The 14,898-nt window shown below is 40.9% G+C and overlaps 1 long non-coding RNA gene across 2 annotated transcripts; it reads left to right on the forward strand.

Moving 5' to 3' along the window:
* Window positions 1-5,329: 5,329 nt before the first annotated feature.
* On the forward strand, window positions 5,330-13,375 carry LOC108446817. 2 transcript variants are annotated; one of them, XR_001862124.1, is made up of 3 exons: window positions 5,330-5,386; window positions 7,925-8,020; window positions 8,577-13,375. It is a non-coding gene; the product is annotated as an uncharacterized LOC108446817 (long non-coding RNA). The 2 variants fall into 2 exon arrangements; XR_001862126.1 differs by having other exon boundaries at window positions 11,731-13,375.
* The last annotated feature ends 1,523 nt before the right edge of the window (window positions 13,376-14,898 follow it).

Here is a 14,898-nt window from a genome sequence, read left to right on the forward strand (position 1 = left end):
CACTGGGTGATGCCCCTGTTGCTGTTCAGAGCCAGGCACCCCAGCAGTCCTCTGCCCCTTGTCCCAGGACTGAGGAGCCAGAGCTGAATGTCAAACCAGCACAAGTCAGTGTGAATAAAACCAGCAGGACTGGGCTTGAGGACTTCAGACTGCTAATCCCAAACTTTCACAAAGACTGATGAAGGAGTTAAACAGTGAATCACCCAACAGTGAATGAAAAACGATCCTCATTGGGTAAAATTCTCTCAGATATCGCCATTATTACACAGCAGTACAGCCTGACTTGGTACAAAGTGGAGTCTGGCTACTGGCCACAGGAGAAACTTAAATTCTTCTTCCATGCATACACTAACAGCTGAGATCAGCTTCAAGAAAATTTTGCAGGAAAAATATCTGTGTCCTCAGCTGATACAGAAAAGTGAACGTCTGGAGAGACAAGAAATCTGGCTCCCATCAGGGTTCCATTCATGCAGACCGAGTGCCATTGCACAACCTGATGTAGCTTGCAAGCTGGCATTGCTTAAATCAATTCAGTAAAACTGGTTGTTTTCCTGGCACTGTAAACTTTTTCTGTGTGGATAGAAGTAAAAAAAAAAGAACCACAACTTTTTTTATTACTCTGTCCTTCTCTAAACTCTTAAGCTTTGTGTTCTGTCTGCTTAATGAAGACCCTTTTTGCCCAGTTAATCATCATGCATTATTAATGAGTGGTATCAGCTCAATCTTTTATTATCATTCATAGTTTAAAAAAAAAAATACTATTTTCTTGACTCAGTTTGAAAAGTATAGTAACAAAATACACATCCTGAAGCAGTAACTCTCAAAGGTGTATGTGCTGCTCATTTTTGTCTCTATGACATGGACATCTATTTCCTGACCCTGTAGCTGTTAGATTTCCAAGTCACCATTTCTCCATGGTTTTGGTGACTTTGCTGCAGGTGAAGTAGCATCTGGAATGTCTAAATGCACCTAATCCTCCTCTGAGAAGTAATCCCCATGAAGAACCATTGTGTAAGATGGATATTGGTAATCACAGGTAGCAATATTTCTTTTATAGACATGAACTCTTAAGTTTGCATGTACAGAAATCATGGTTGCCTACACATCTTTCATTTGATCATTTCCAGCATGGTACTTAAGATGACTTTTTTCCCAAAGATCACAGTTTTGTGAATTGACAGAATTTCTTTAAGCAACTATTAACAATCTGGAAAAAAATCGAATAAAGAAAAATATTCCAAAAAAACCCATTCTTTTCAACTGGCCAGCAAACTACTGCCCTCCTATCAACACTGCATAACAACTACTAAGATTCATCTGGCACTTTATTCTGTTTGTTGAGCCAGCAAGAACTACCACCCAAAGAGGAGTGTAACCCTAACAAACTGGTCAGGCCTTACCAAGAGAAAAAACCTTAAAGACAAAAATGTGCTTAAACAGCAAAAGGGAGAGACAAAGCTTCATTAGAAGCCAACATGGGTCTCCTTGCCAAAAAATGTCAGTTCAAGGAAAATTAAAACAGAAGACAGAAGTAATGGATCCCATAGGGAAAAGACTCAAAGGCTGCTGAAAAAATGCTAAGGCAGCCACAAAACTGAAAAGGTTCAGCTGGTTGCAGACACAACCTCAGTGTTTCACTAAGAATTGAATTTTTCCTTTAAAGTGCTTGGGTTCTTTCCACAGCCCAGCAGCAGAGCTGGAGAGGCAAACACCCACCCAAAGGAGAAATCTAAAAAAAACGGGGAAAAGTCCAGCCTCAAGCCCTCTTCCATTAAAATCTCACCAACCTTTTTTCCAAACTTAGGTTTAATGTATCTTAGGTAAGCTCTAAATGCTGAATTATCACACAGTTTGATTTGGGGGTTTATCTGGTTTGGGTTTTTAGTATTAATTCACCATAAGCAGTTATGGTGAAGGATTGTTTTATGGACTAATTTACAAGGATAGCCTACAACCCAAGAAAAATCTTGGACATCAGAGAGAAAAAGCAGATGTGTGAGTCCAGCTTTGCTCCTAAAGTATCAGGTGGGAATGAAGAGCTCCAATTCCTCCTCCTCCTTGCTCAAATCTTCCTTTTGGACAATTGAAAGGTTAAAAAGCAGAGGATGTTACGGTGCCTCTTGCACAAAAGAGATGTTTTGCAGGAGGAAGAGGAAGGGTCTTTCCAGGCCTTATAGATTGCAGGATTAATGGGCTGTAGTTTTTTCAGGCATATCACATCAAAAACATGAGTAATTACCACTATGACACACTTAGAAGCAATGTAGCTTTCAGAGGAACAGTTGCTCCAACTCGAAAAGGCAACAAGGTTCAGTGGTTTGTACGTGCACACAAACTACAGATGTATTCATTTTTCCATCTGTTTCTTATTTGTCACAGAAAAACAGATAACTCAGAACAACTGACAGTAGTCAGAAATGCTCTAAAGCCCACCAAGTACACTAACATTAATGTGTTTTACAGAGAGAGAGAATAGAATTTGACACTGATCACTTGAACCAACTCAGATCCCTGTCAAAACCAGTAAAAGGAAGCATCAGTAACTGTAAATATAGAAACACAGCATTCCCATCACCATCACCCCAGGCCAGCACCAGTCACCAGTAAGCCCATGGTCCACACCATTCAAACAACTCAATTATGTACTTTTTTTTCCCCCATAAGTTTCTATGTAGTTGTGGTTTTTCTCAGCATGTTGTCCAGGAAACCCTACACTCCTGTAGCTTAGTATCCAGCTCTTTATTGCTATTGACACACCAACATTTAGGATTTTGAAACAATTGATACACTGTCCTTCCCATTATGAAGGGATCTTCACTTATACCATAAGCTGGATAGAGTTAAAATGAGACCTTTTTTGAAAGTTCAGCTCTTCCAAAATGCCTGTGAGAAATTTGCCAATTAACTCTTCTAGTTATTAATTTTATTAATCATTTTACATATCAATATTCAATTATGCTATATGCTAGCCACTGAAAAATAGCCCTGTAATCTTACTGGTGTCTTCTCTGTCCCAATTCCACACTTATGTTATCTTTGAATATTGTTGAGTTCCTCTGACAAACAATATTTTGTGAATTTTGTGAGAGCTTCCAGCTAAATTTCAAGTGATAACAATTAAGTTGCAGTTGCACGCTCCTTGTACCTGTGTCATACTTTTCTCTAACATTTATACAGATTTTCACTGGGACAAGAGGTGCTATATATAAATATATAGATGAACCCTGAATTTAGGATGCACTGCAGGGAACAAGAGCTCTTCAACACCTGGGGGTGCCATGCTGGTGTCCCCTGTGCCCACACCGAGCTCATGTGGAGCACCTGAGTCACATCCACACTGCAAAGCACCGGGGCAGGCTCAGATCTGTCACTTTGCCTCCCACCCTGAGGTCTGAGAAGCTCTTCCATGTTCCATACAACACTCACCTCTTCCAGGAGTGCCCCAGGAGGGTTCCAGTTCTTACCTCATGCTTTAAGATTGCAATTCTTACCCTGAATGCCTCAGGCATGGATAACTGCAGGATAAAGGCAGGGAGTGGTCATGTGAAAGAACACTCCTGGCAGAGTGAAGTTTATTATTGCACTGGACTTGGATTTCAGTTGTCTGTCATGGTGAGAGGTATTTCTGTCCCTCTCTCCTTTGGGTCTCATGGAGCTTTGCTTTTATCTGTCGTCAAGGAAACACCAGGGTTTTCTCCCTCTTGCTCATTAATGTCTGCATTTTTGTTTCCATAGCTACAAAGGAACCTTAGTGTTTTAAAATAGCAGTAATTGGATTACCATGACTTTTTCAAATTTATTGACACCATTAATGGCTCCGATTTTCAAAAGCAGACACCGAAATTGTATCAGCAGTTTTTCAGCTATTAACGTGTTATCTCCTTGTCCTGAAATCCTGGGTACATGCTCAGAAAAGTCTTCAGCATCCAGACACTCACTTCAGCCAGACTCAGGCTCCATACATGGTGCTCTGAAATTACTGAAAATAGTCTGCTCTTTACTTGGATTAGTTTTAATTTCTGATGATCTCCTGCAAAGGAGTGCACAGGTTCTGTTGTGAATCTGCTGGGTATTAGCATCTTACAGATCCTTTGTAAATGTAACCCCAGTAGAATAATCTGGAAGAATTTTTGCAGCCAAGGATCTGGGCAACTCAGGATGCAGGAACATGGGAAAAGCACAAAGAATTGAGAGTACCAGCATTGCTAACAACTGGAATCACTTAGCAGGGACATAATTCATGTTTTCTTAAGACAAAAAGTGACACTCCTACACTGTCTGTGGCTTTATGCACCCTCCTACCACCCTGAAATTGTTCTTGGGCCGCCTTCTAGCACTTTTCATTTACTTGTTACCATTTACTTGCCTATTTCAGGTGCCCACAAAGCACTGTAAGTGCATATTCCGTACCCCTACCCTTTCTTTCCAGTCCCTCCAATCCCTCCTGCCCTCATCCTCTGCAGAGGACAGAAAGCAGCTGAATGCACTGTATGGATGTCCCAGCAACAGTGTCACCACTCCTTGTGCTGAGCTCCAGCCAGAGATACACACCAGTGCCACAGTGGAACTGGACTAAAATTAACCAACAATTTAAAAAGTTTTAAGAGGTGAACACACAGAGTGCCCAGATACCACCTATTGTTTTAGAAAAACAAGCTCAAGAGAGTCACCAACCTAAAATCTAGGCATAGCAAAAAGGTGACAAGTGGCTAAACACAAGTAAGTGTGAACAAGGAAGTCTCTTTCATCTAAAATATTAGTTCCTATTTTTCATAACGGATTTCTGTGCATCCTTGAGGCTCAGACATTCTATTACCATAGAAACAGTATCCTGTGTCTCTGAGGACCTGCTGTAGCCATGTGCTGTTATGGAAACAGTCATCTGAACAGCTCAACTCATGTCTGTATTTCAGTGATTGTGTTTGTAAAGATCCATTGCTAAATTATGCTCCAGGATTCATTTTAATAAAAACTAAGTCTCTGAAGTACTTGGAAATTTAATAAACTCCTCAAGGCTCCTCCTAATTAAAAACACAGCAATGGAAAAAAATATACATTAGAATTACCGAGCCCTTTCAATACTCACCAACCTCTCCTAATCCCTACCATCAGCAAAGGTTTGGGGAAAAAGATGGGTCTGTCCTCCCCAACGATTATTAGTAAAACTACTTCAGGAAAGCAAATTTTTATGTTGTGTTCTGTGCAAGGACTCCCTCACACACCCATCCTATGTGCCAGCACAGAAATGAAATTCAAAACATAAGAAGGTACAGGGAGAAAATGTGGCTCACATGACTGAACTGTGAATTCTTAAATTTTAATTCCAGGTGAACTATTCTTTTGTCTCAGAAAAACCATCCAAGACAGATTGCTGAAAAGATAACATGTGAGTTGGAAGCTCAACTCCTACTGTTTTTTTCCTGGGAATTGAGTCCTTAGCTGATCCTAGAAAATCTCCTCAACATTTTCATATTTGTAACATCTCAGATACTACTACTTATGTATTTTACTAGAGTTCTGTGGGCATGAGTATTTTGTATTTTCTTGAATAAAGCCATCAAAGAATCAGGCACAGAATGATAAAGTGCTATTTGGGTTAATGGTCAGCTGTAAAGAGCTCCCTGCCTAATTACATAGATTCTTCTACTTAGTTTCTGCAACTTAAGACTGTAAATTCACATTTTATCTTTTTTTTTTAAAAAATCAAAATCATCCACACCAAGAAGGTCCTTTCCAACCCAAACCACCCTAATAAAGTTATATCCTTAATAACCAAATACTGGTTATTGGGGCTTGTAAGGGAACATTTCCTAACACTGAATATCTGAATATCTCTGATTGTAGATAACAGTTTACAATGTATAAAGAAATCACCCAAACATAATGAATTTGTGAATATAATTCAAATACCTCCACTGAACATCAGGGAAGCGGGAAAACACGAGCTACTCAGAAAGGTGTCAGTTTTGAAACCCAGGTCTTTTCCCCTCTTGATGGGGATGCAGTGACACCTCAGCAATATCATCATTATCATCATCGTCATCATTTTTTTTTCCTTCAAAATGCTAACAGCCTCTTTTATCAGCTAGGATTAAGATACATGTGACACTGAAACACACATTTCTAAAAGGAGCAGACATTGATTTCAGAGTAAGCAAATTAAATAAGTTTTAATTGTTGCTGATACTGGGTTGTCTCCAAGTTTTGCGATTAATGAAGCTTTGTGGAGGATTTTTATTAATATCATAGTTTTCCTTAGAAGTCTCCTTGCCTGCTGCTCCCCTCACTGATGGATCTGGCAGCACCGATCCCTGTGTCAGTCTGTCCGCTCAGGCAGTGTCCAGCTGCTCACACCGGATTTGTTTTTCCTGTTCCTGTGTTACTCATCCCACTGTACATTTGGGATCCCCTGGCTTTGAAGACACAGAATGCACATCTTGATCAAAAAGAAGAGTTGTGCTCTTCATCTTGCCTTTTATAGACCTTAATTTTTAATAATTCCTGCTTTACAGGATTTTGTATATTTTGGAGAGCTCCTGTAAGCTCTGAATTTTTCATCAGTAGAAAGTGTATATAAAAATTCCTCTTATTTCTAAGCATGAAAACCAAACACTGACACTAAGAAGCTTAAACTCCATTTTTGCCATCCTATTAATCATGAACCTGCTGGATATCCTATTGAATCAGTGCACTAAAACTGATATAAATATTATTTACTTGTACAGCATTTCGGAAGTAGTTCTTAAATGACTCAATTTAGAGAAAAAATAAATTGAGGCAGCTAGTTAGAAAGTGCTTCAATGTACATTATGCAAGACCTAGATATGAAAAATTACATTTTAAATGGTTGTTTTGTGAGAAGAGTAGTCACTGCTAAAACTACTTATTCCTTTAAAAAATATTTTTAACTTCAGTTTGTAGCTGTCTGTTAACATTTTGGACTCTATACTCCTGTAACAGAGAACATAAATACATTCTCAGGAGATGGATTAATTCAAGCTAGCTTAATCATACTGGGATGAATTTGATGATTTCTCAGTGCCTGGAATTTAACTTTTTCTTTCTTTATTTATACATGTGGCTTATTCTTTTAATTACTGCTGAAACACGAAGTTGCAGACAGCTTTGTTTCAGCATCATATTAAATCTAGGCAGTATGATGGTGAAAAAGCTGTTTTCTCCCAAAGGGGTCTCTAATTAATCATCTCTAATGAAGCTGCACTAATTAACAATAATGAGGGTGGTTGAAGGCCTAGAAGAGTCTGAGGGCTGAGTTGGGGCTGTGAGGATATTTACTTGTAGTCCTTTACAAGTGCAACGCACCCAGGACTGGTCTGTGAATGGATTTTTAACAGCTCATAGGTTTTTGTAATTTTTAATAAATTCTTAGACCCTCTTCAAGTTGTTGCCTACATTTTACTCAAATTTTCTTGGTCTGTATATAGCAGGTTTGTACAGGCCTGTTAAATGTGTTCAGCTTTGGATCAGGACAGAATGTAGTGGAGTTCTTTTGCAGGACTTCCAAGATTAAAAGTATTCCTACATATTCCTCTCACTTTCCTTAAGTGCTACAATAGTTCACAGTTAAGTACATAAAAAAGCCCCCATGGCCTGTAGTGTCAGACAGTGGTCACAGGAAATGCAGATTCAGGCATTCTATCAAGCTGGACTCTGACAGTTTTGATCACAGCATCTCATGGCCTTTGATTTTTTATAAATGGAATCTATGATTTTTACATTAATGAAGATTTTATGGAGTCTGCTTAAAGTTTAATATATTTATTAGAGAATACCATGAAAGAAAATATTTTTGTCCCAATTGTGCATGAAGAGTATTCTGTTACTTCATTTGCATGGAAGATCCTTGCATTATGTTTCCATCTTAAACTCTTAGATTAATATTTTTATTCCTTTTTTTTTATAGTTTATCCCTTAGGTTGGATGAAACAGCCTCAGAAGGCTGTTTGGAAAAGAGGAGTATTTTCAGTGAAGCTACAAACAGGAAACCACCACTGGCCAGGTAAGATATTAAAGATTTAAAACTGTCAGAGCACCTCATCACCAGAAGGACAAGGATCATTTTCAGGTGCAGTTTTTGACTTTCATGCTCGCTGTTTCCCTGTGGGTCAACAGTGCTGTCCAAACACCAGCATTTCGTCTTAGCCCAGCTGAGAAGGCTGGGACTGAGCCTTAAGTTGCTGCTCCTAATAAAGGTCTGAGGACTGTGGTCCCAGAGAGGAGGTCTTGTGCTCTCCGTTGCTGAGACCGGATCCTCCCCCTCCCAAAGAGGTGACAAATACTGTCCCAGCACTAAGGAAAGCAGAAATACTCCTAAATCCAGGATCTACCTGTTCTCTGGCCCACAGAACTTTGAATAAAAATGATTTAATGGCTTGCCTTCACCAGAGCTGTGTGGTCGGCCACTGGCAGATGAAAGCCTATGTGTCTCAAGACTGTTTGGTTTCTAATTGATCTGATAATTGTCTTGGTGACAGTTAAGATGTCAGCACTAATGACTAAGTGGCCACTTTCATGCAGTACTTTGTGTATAAAGAACTGACAACTTTAATTTCCAGGTTGTGGTTTCTTTAAACCATGTCCAAAGATAGCTGATGGAGCACAAGATTTCTGACACAAAGAGCTTGATGTAAACTTTGGACATGGGAGCAAGGTTTGAAGACCATGAGTGATGTTTGTGATTTAATACGTAATTCTGACCACGACCTGTCGCCACTGGTTCTTCAGACTTTGCACTGAAAGATGCACCCAACAAATGTTTGAGAGCACGGTGTTTTTATAAGAATTGTTGTCATCCTTTGAATTACACAAGGATCATTAGGGGAGAAACATGATTATCCCCAAACAACACAAAACCATCAGCGTTTTCAAAGTACTTTAAGATTTGTGGTTTTGTCTTTAATTGTGCTGTTACTGTGCTTGCTCATGAGTTGTGGGTGATAACATGTGATTATCATCTGCCTACTTGATCACATGCACATTTGTGAGGCTTGCAAGAGCAAACATTATCTGGCTGGGATCTGCCACATTCTGCAGAGTTTCAGAGACTGTTTCCCAGACAACAGCACAGTCCTCTTGCACCCATGAGCCGTGCACCGCCGTGGACCTGCGCTCAGTCTAACACCTGGTGGCAGCTGCTGCTCCCACTGCTGACACAGACAAGCCATAATCCAACTGCCTGAACTCTGCAAGTCAAGGAAACTGCACAACCTAAATTAAAAAGTCAAAATGAGTCAAACAGCACCTACCTTGTTACAAATTCTGAGTCAGTTTTTAAATGGAAACCAGATCATTCCTTGCCAAAAGTCATTTAAGGGCCATGTACTACCTGTTTAAGACCTCTGCTGCCAAACATAAAGCCAAGCACAGCTGTGTAATGTGGTAAATCATTTCTCTGTGGCAATTTGAGTGTGCTAAAACAAAGGAGCCCAGAGGGCAGGTGGAGGAGTGAGTGTCAGAAGCAGGCAGCTCAGGCCAGCTGGGTGGGATTCTGTGCAGGGCATTTACATTTTGGATGTTGTCAGGTGGGCGAGGAAGCTGATAAGAAAAATAATTATTTGCATTCAAATTATATAAACAGTGCCAGAGCCTGGTTAGTGTAGGCAGTGACAGACAGTGTTTCCCAACCACAGGAGATGTATCACATGCTGGGTAAGGAAGGTATATGAGGCAACAGCACTCTGAAGGTGTGCAGCTCTAAGCCTCTTGGCACATTTTATGGCAGAAGAATAAAATAAAAGGGATCTGAAAAGCAAATGATTGTCCCAGATCCTCCTATTAAAAATGCACATTTTTAATATGCCCTAACTTAAACTCTGTGTTCTGAAGCAAAGATAATGTCTGGGTTTGAATTTATTAGAGGGAGGGGGGCAGGATATTGGTGGGATTTGGGCAGGGTTTTTCAAGGTGTGCAGGGGTATTGGGGGAAGGGAGAGATATTAAATGGCAGGTAACAAAATCTCAGTCTCTCCTTGATGTTCTTATCTCCAATCAGCTAAAACTGAGTGGCTGTAGCAGCAGTGTAGCAGTATCACCAATTAGCAGTTCAGATCCCATGCTGTCCTTTCACATCAGGTGGCCACAGGTTTCCGAAGATCTTATCACTAATTTTTTGTTTTTCACTCATTAAAAATGACATCAAGTGTGAGTGGAATATTAAATGATTTTGCTTATTGATCCTGTGATGTTCAGTCAGAATATCCTGGAAGTTTGCAGAGGGGTTCTTTGGGGTGTGCCATTCCCTCTGTGGGTACCATGGCAGAACCAGGTAGAATCTGACAGGAGATTTATCATCTTTTATACCACTCTTTCATATCACTTCAGACTGCAGCTCTGCCTTTCAGAGCTTCTCCAAGGAAAAGCAATTCCATGGTCAAGATGAAGAGGCTATTCTCTCTCCAACCTAAGACTACTTCAAATTTTTTAAAAGTATTCTTCACCTCCTGTTGAGAGCTCCCTCAACTGCATTTTGTGAATGATGTCCTTGGCTTTCCTCACTGTTTCCATGAAGTACCAAAGGCCCTTATCTGACACTGAGTGCACAGGTTTACAACAGGACCTTTGCACACTGAATTGTTCTCAGGTTTTCCTGTCTGGACACCTCCGTCTGCCATTACCTGAGACACTGGATCTGCTCTATTGCAATCACATCCCTGAGAGTTGTGCGGTGTAAATGTAGCTGTGGTGACAAGTATCTGAAAAGGGAAGAAAAGCTACTCCATCATAGATGAGGACTTGTGGAAATTGAAATCTGAAAGACAGTTCTCAAGTACGTGAAGCCCCCCACACAGGGAGTGGAATACACAGATAGCCCATGTGATCCAGCCCCCTCTCGTGGTTTTTCCACACAGAAGGCAGGAATCAATTCAAACTGATTCCTTAGTAATTATATAAACACTTGCATCTCTTCTCTGAAAGCTGATAGGGTTACTGGCATTTCATCTCGTCTTAGGGAGTGATAGGTATTAGTCTGAGGATAGAAAATAATCATCTGTAAAAATTTTTATTTGTATTTCATATGCAACTTGACAGCTATTTCCACCAGAATATGAGGGACTAAGGGAAAGGGATTTGTTGGCTATTTCTATAAGCTGTTATTCCTTCAAACTGAGAGGGGAAGAGCCCTAAATACTACAGGACAGAAAACAAAACTCTCCTGGTCAACTGATAAAGTGCAGAAACAAATACAGGCATTTGGTTGTCTTACACTGCTCTGTGTTTTGAGTTGAACTGAATGGTGTGATACAAACAGCAAGTCACTGTTTGTCAGCGAGTGAAGAACAAATGCACTGAACTTAGAGAACTGCTGCAGGTCTGGCTAAAGCCAAGCTGGTTCCAGTGGGTGTTTTGGGGCTGCGCAGCATTGGCCAAATCAGCCCTGAACACTTGTTCTTGTTCTGCAGCACTAGCATGGCCTTTCTGTCATTTTTCCGTTTCATTTACGGCTCACTCTGCAAACAGAAATCCAGCTGCCGTGTTCCCTCACAGTCCTCATCATGGCCACATGAAGAGCTGTCCCAGAGCAACATGAGCAGCAGCCCCAGAACAGAAATAGCTGTCCTCAGGTGGCACCGGGGCCAGCTCACACAGCCTGGGCAGAGCTGAAGATCAGTTGCACAGGAGGAGTTTGGCAGTGCAGCTCCCCTGGTTGAGGCTGTGAGGTTTATAGAGCTCAGGGGTCTCAAGTGCTGCATTCTGGTCCTTTCCCTCTAGGATTTGGGATCACATCAGTTCTGAAGAAGGAAGTCGAAAGGCTTTGGAGTGGGAGGCCAGTTTGCAGCAGCAGTGAGAAGCACTGTTAGGACTCAACATCAGCAGTGAAACTGTTAATGCCTTGCAGAGGAGGTAAAACTGCTAAAGAATGATAAAAACACATTGTTATTCCATCTATGTTTCTCTGAGGAGACAAAGAGATGCACCAAAGCATGTGAATGTTAATCCCTCATACAGTGTGAGCTCTGTTCTGACCTAACAAACATCTCATTATGGAAACTCTTTTGTGCCTAACACCACTTTTCCAGAATGTTCTGTAGTGGTGGCATTTCCCCATTGGTGTCTCCTTTGGATATTAATCAGATATCTGGAAGGATCAAAATTACTTGAACAAAACTCCTATTAAAGTATGGGCAAAGCCAGAGGAGTTGGTACCATCTTGTACTGAGTTATTGCTATGCTTTCTTTCTGTCAATGAAGGTATTTGTTTATTAAAAGCACCACTGGATGTGACCTTGTCAGACAGGGATGCATTATGATTTACAAGGCATTAATGAGCCAATTCTGGAAGCACTGAAAAGGAGCTTTGCTATCCAACAACGTTTTCTTTTAAGAAGTGCATTCAGGAAAATACAGCTGAGCACGAGGAGGCCGAGATACTGAATGGACAGCTGATGAAAGAGAGTTTATAGATGGGGCAGCCATGAAGAACTGAAAAATGGAAGTCACTGAACAGGAATGTTTAAAAAAGAAAACACTGGCGATTTTCTATCATTACAACTGCCAGACTGACAGAGGGAGCGGGAACTTGTTTTTCCAGCTCAGGAAAAGAGCAAGACCTTTGAATGGTTTCCATTAATATTGCCTGTGAATACCAGTATTTCATACTAATAAAACTTGGATTTCAGATCAAGGAACTGGTGCAGTGTTACTGCAATGTAGCCATATTTCAGAATACAACAAGGGGGGAAATACACCACAAAATACAATTTTCTTAAGTGTAAGAAACAGTAAACACCTCAGCTGTCATGTGAAAACTGTGGAGTTGTGACACCTGAAGCAGGGAAGCAACCAGAGCCTGTGTTCTGCCTGTGACAGGGAGTGCAGCAGGTGAGTACTGAACTTTCCCCATTTACCCTTCTCAGTATCAGTCACCAGCAGTGTCACCTCTGTACAATTCAGTTCTGGTGACCCATGATGAATGGCACTTCAGGCTTGCATTCATTTCACTCAGAAGTGCAGCTTGAGTCACTGCCATTGTCACCAAACCCTTTTCAGGATGGAATTTAGTGACATTTTGTGCTGCAGAGTGCTCTGGTTGATCTCTGGGCTCTGAACCAGGGTGGTGTTTGCTTTCCTAAGTGAGATACAATACCTGTATTTGTCTTACAGAAAGCCAAAACCATGGTCGTGTAGGCGTGATTGGGTTTGACAACCTGGGGTTTTGGTACCCACTGTGGAGAGGAGGAATGATCTGGATATAATACTGGAGATAAAGAGACTTTGGGGTTGTGAGTTATTTCCTGATATTTATGCTTTTTGGTCAAAATGATGGGGTTTTTATGAGGCTGCTTAAAGGGGACAAGCCACACCTCCCTGCTGGCAATCGAGTCTGGAAATAAAAAATCTTTATGTCTCATTGAGCAAATTGTTTGGGACCTCAGAGCACTTGCCCCCAGAATTCCTAGGGCAATTTCCAGTATTTCTTAACCACTCCAAGGAGATTGCTTTGCCAAAATGACAAGGCCCATTTCATGCATCAGTTGCATTGAGCAATTGAGAGTAAACAGCCCTGGAAAGACACATACGGACTAAGGAACTTCGTCATGGGTTTCCACGGGTTTTATATTCTTTTGTAAGTGTCCATCATTGTCCTCAGTGATCATTTTGGTACTGCCTGGGACTGGACAAACTTAACTCATAGAATGTTTTCTTTGATTTCAGTTATTAGACAGATACTGACAACATACAGGGGCAAAGATATTGGATTTTATAGTATTATAGTATATGTAAATAATTCTAATGTTTAGGATGTGCCACTTTTTCCTCTGCAGCTTAAAAATGCACATTTTATTTCTTAAAGTCTGGCTGTATTATTCAAAATTGTGTTATTTCTCTTACAAGTCAGATTTATAAGTAGTTCCACACTTGGTATCACTCGGTTTCAGAAACCTACTTGAACAAATCTCCTGCTAAAATAGCCTGAAGTTTACATGAGCAAGAACTGATGAAATCTAGCTCCTAATCTGCACCATATGTTGGCATGCTTCCTTCTTGGGAATGACATTTTGCTTTGCTTCCAGTAGATAACATTTCTTTTACAGAAAAAAAAAAAAACCTGATGATAGGCTACAGACAGCCTGATGGATAAGGGATGGGTATCTGCTGTACTGTCCCTGTCTATTTAAGGGTCACCACCTTCACAACTGTGTGTCACACTGACACCTCTCAAAAAGCTTTGCATTTTTAACATCCTTTGCAAAATTCCCCAGTTGCAAAAATCACTCGGTGCGTATTCAGACTACAATGGATTTAGAGTTGCCTTGCAATCTCCCAGCAATAACTCTGTACACTGTGACCGATCAGGGGCGTGTTAGCAATGTTCAGGAACAGTCCGTGAGGTGAGAGTCAGGAAAAATAAGATCAAGACAGGTATCCCCAGACGAATTTATTCTCTTAACAGCTCTCATATAACTGTTTGCTACTGACTGAACCAGGTATTTATCACTAAGTAGTAGCTTCTCTGTCCCAGAGCTGCTGGATTTGATGTTCGGGGTGCACAGGGGATAATCACTCTGTGTGTGTCCTTCCAAAGACAGGCTGATTTCTGGCACCGCAGAAGGGCGTCAGCAATGTCACCGTGTGATATAACCTGTTTCTGGGAAATTTCCCTCTCATGCTTTTCCAGTGAGGCTATTTCTGTGCGGTTATGAGTATGTAGAGGTCACGCCCTCACCGTGTGCATGAAACGCTATCCTGCTGTTTGAAAAAAGTACCGTTTTCACCGGACTCACGGCATTTTCCAACACTGCTGAGAATTTTAGAAGGAACTGCTTGGTGGCGCGCCAAGAAACGCATGTGGGTTTGTTTGGTGCTGTAACCGCTTCTTTATTAACGCCGCGAATCCCCCTGGTTCACGGCACGGATGAGGAAGGGAAGCAGCTGGCT

Source organism: Corvus brachyrhynchos, unplaced genomic scaffold (assembly GCF_000691975.1).
Source record: "Corvus brachyrhynchos isolate BGI_N302 unplaced genomic scaffold, ASM69197v1 scaffold10, whole genome shotgun sequence".
Lineage (NCBI taxonomy): Eukaryota > Metazoa > Chordata > Aves > Passeriformes > Corvidae > Corvus > Corvus brachyrhynchos.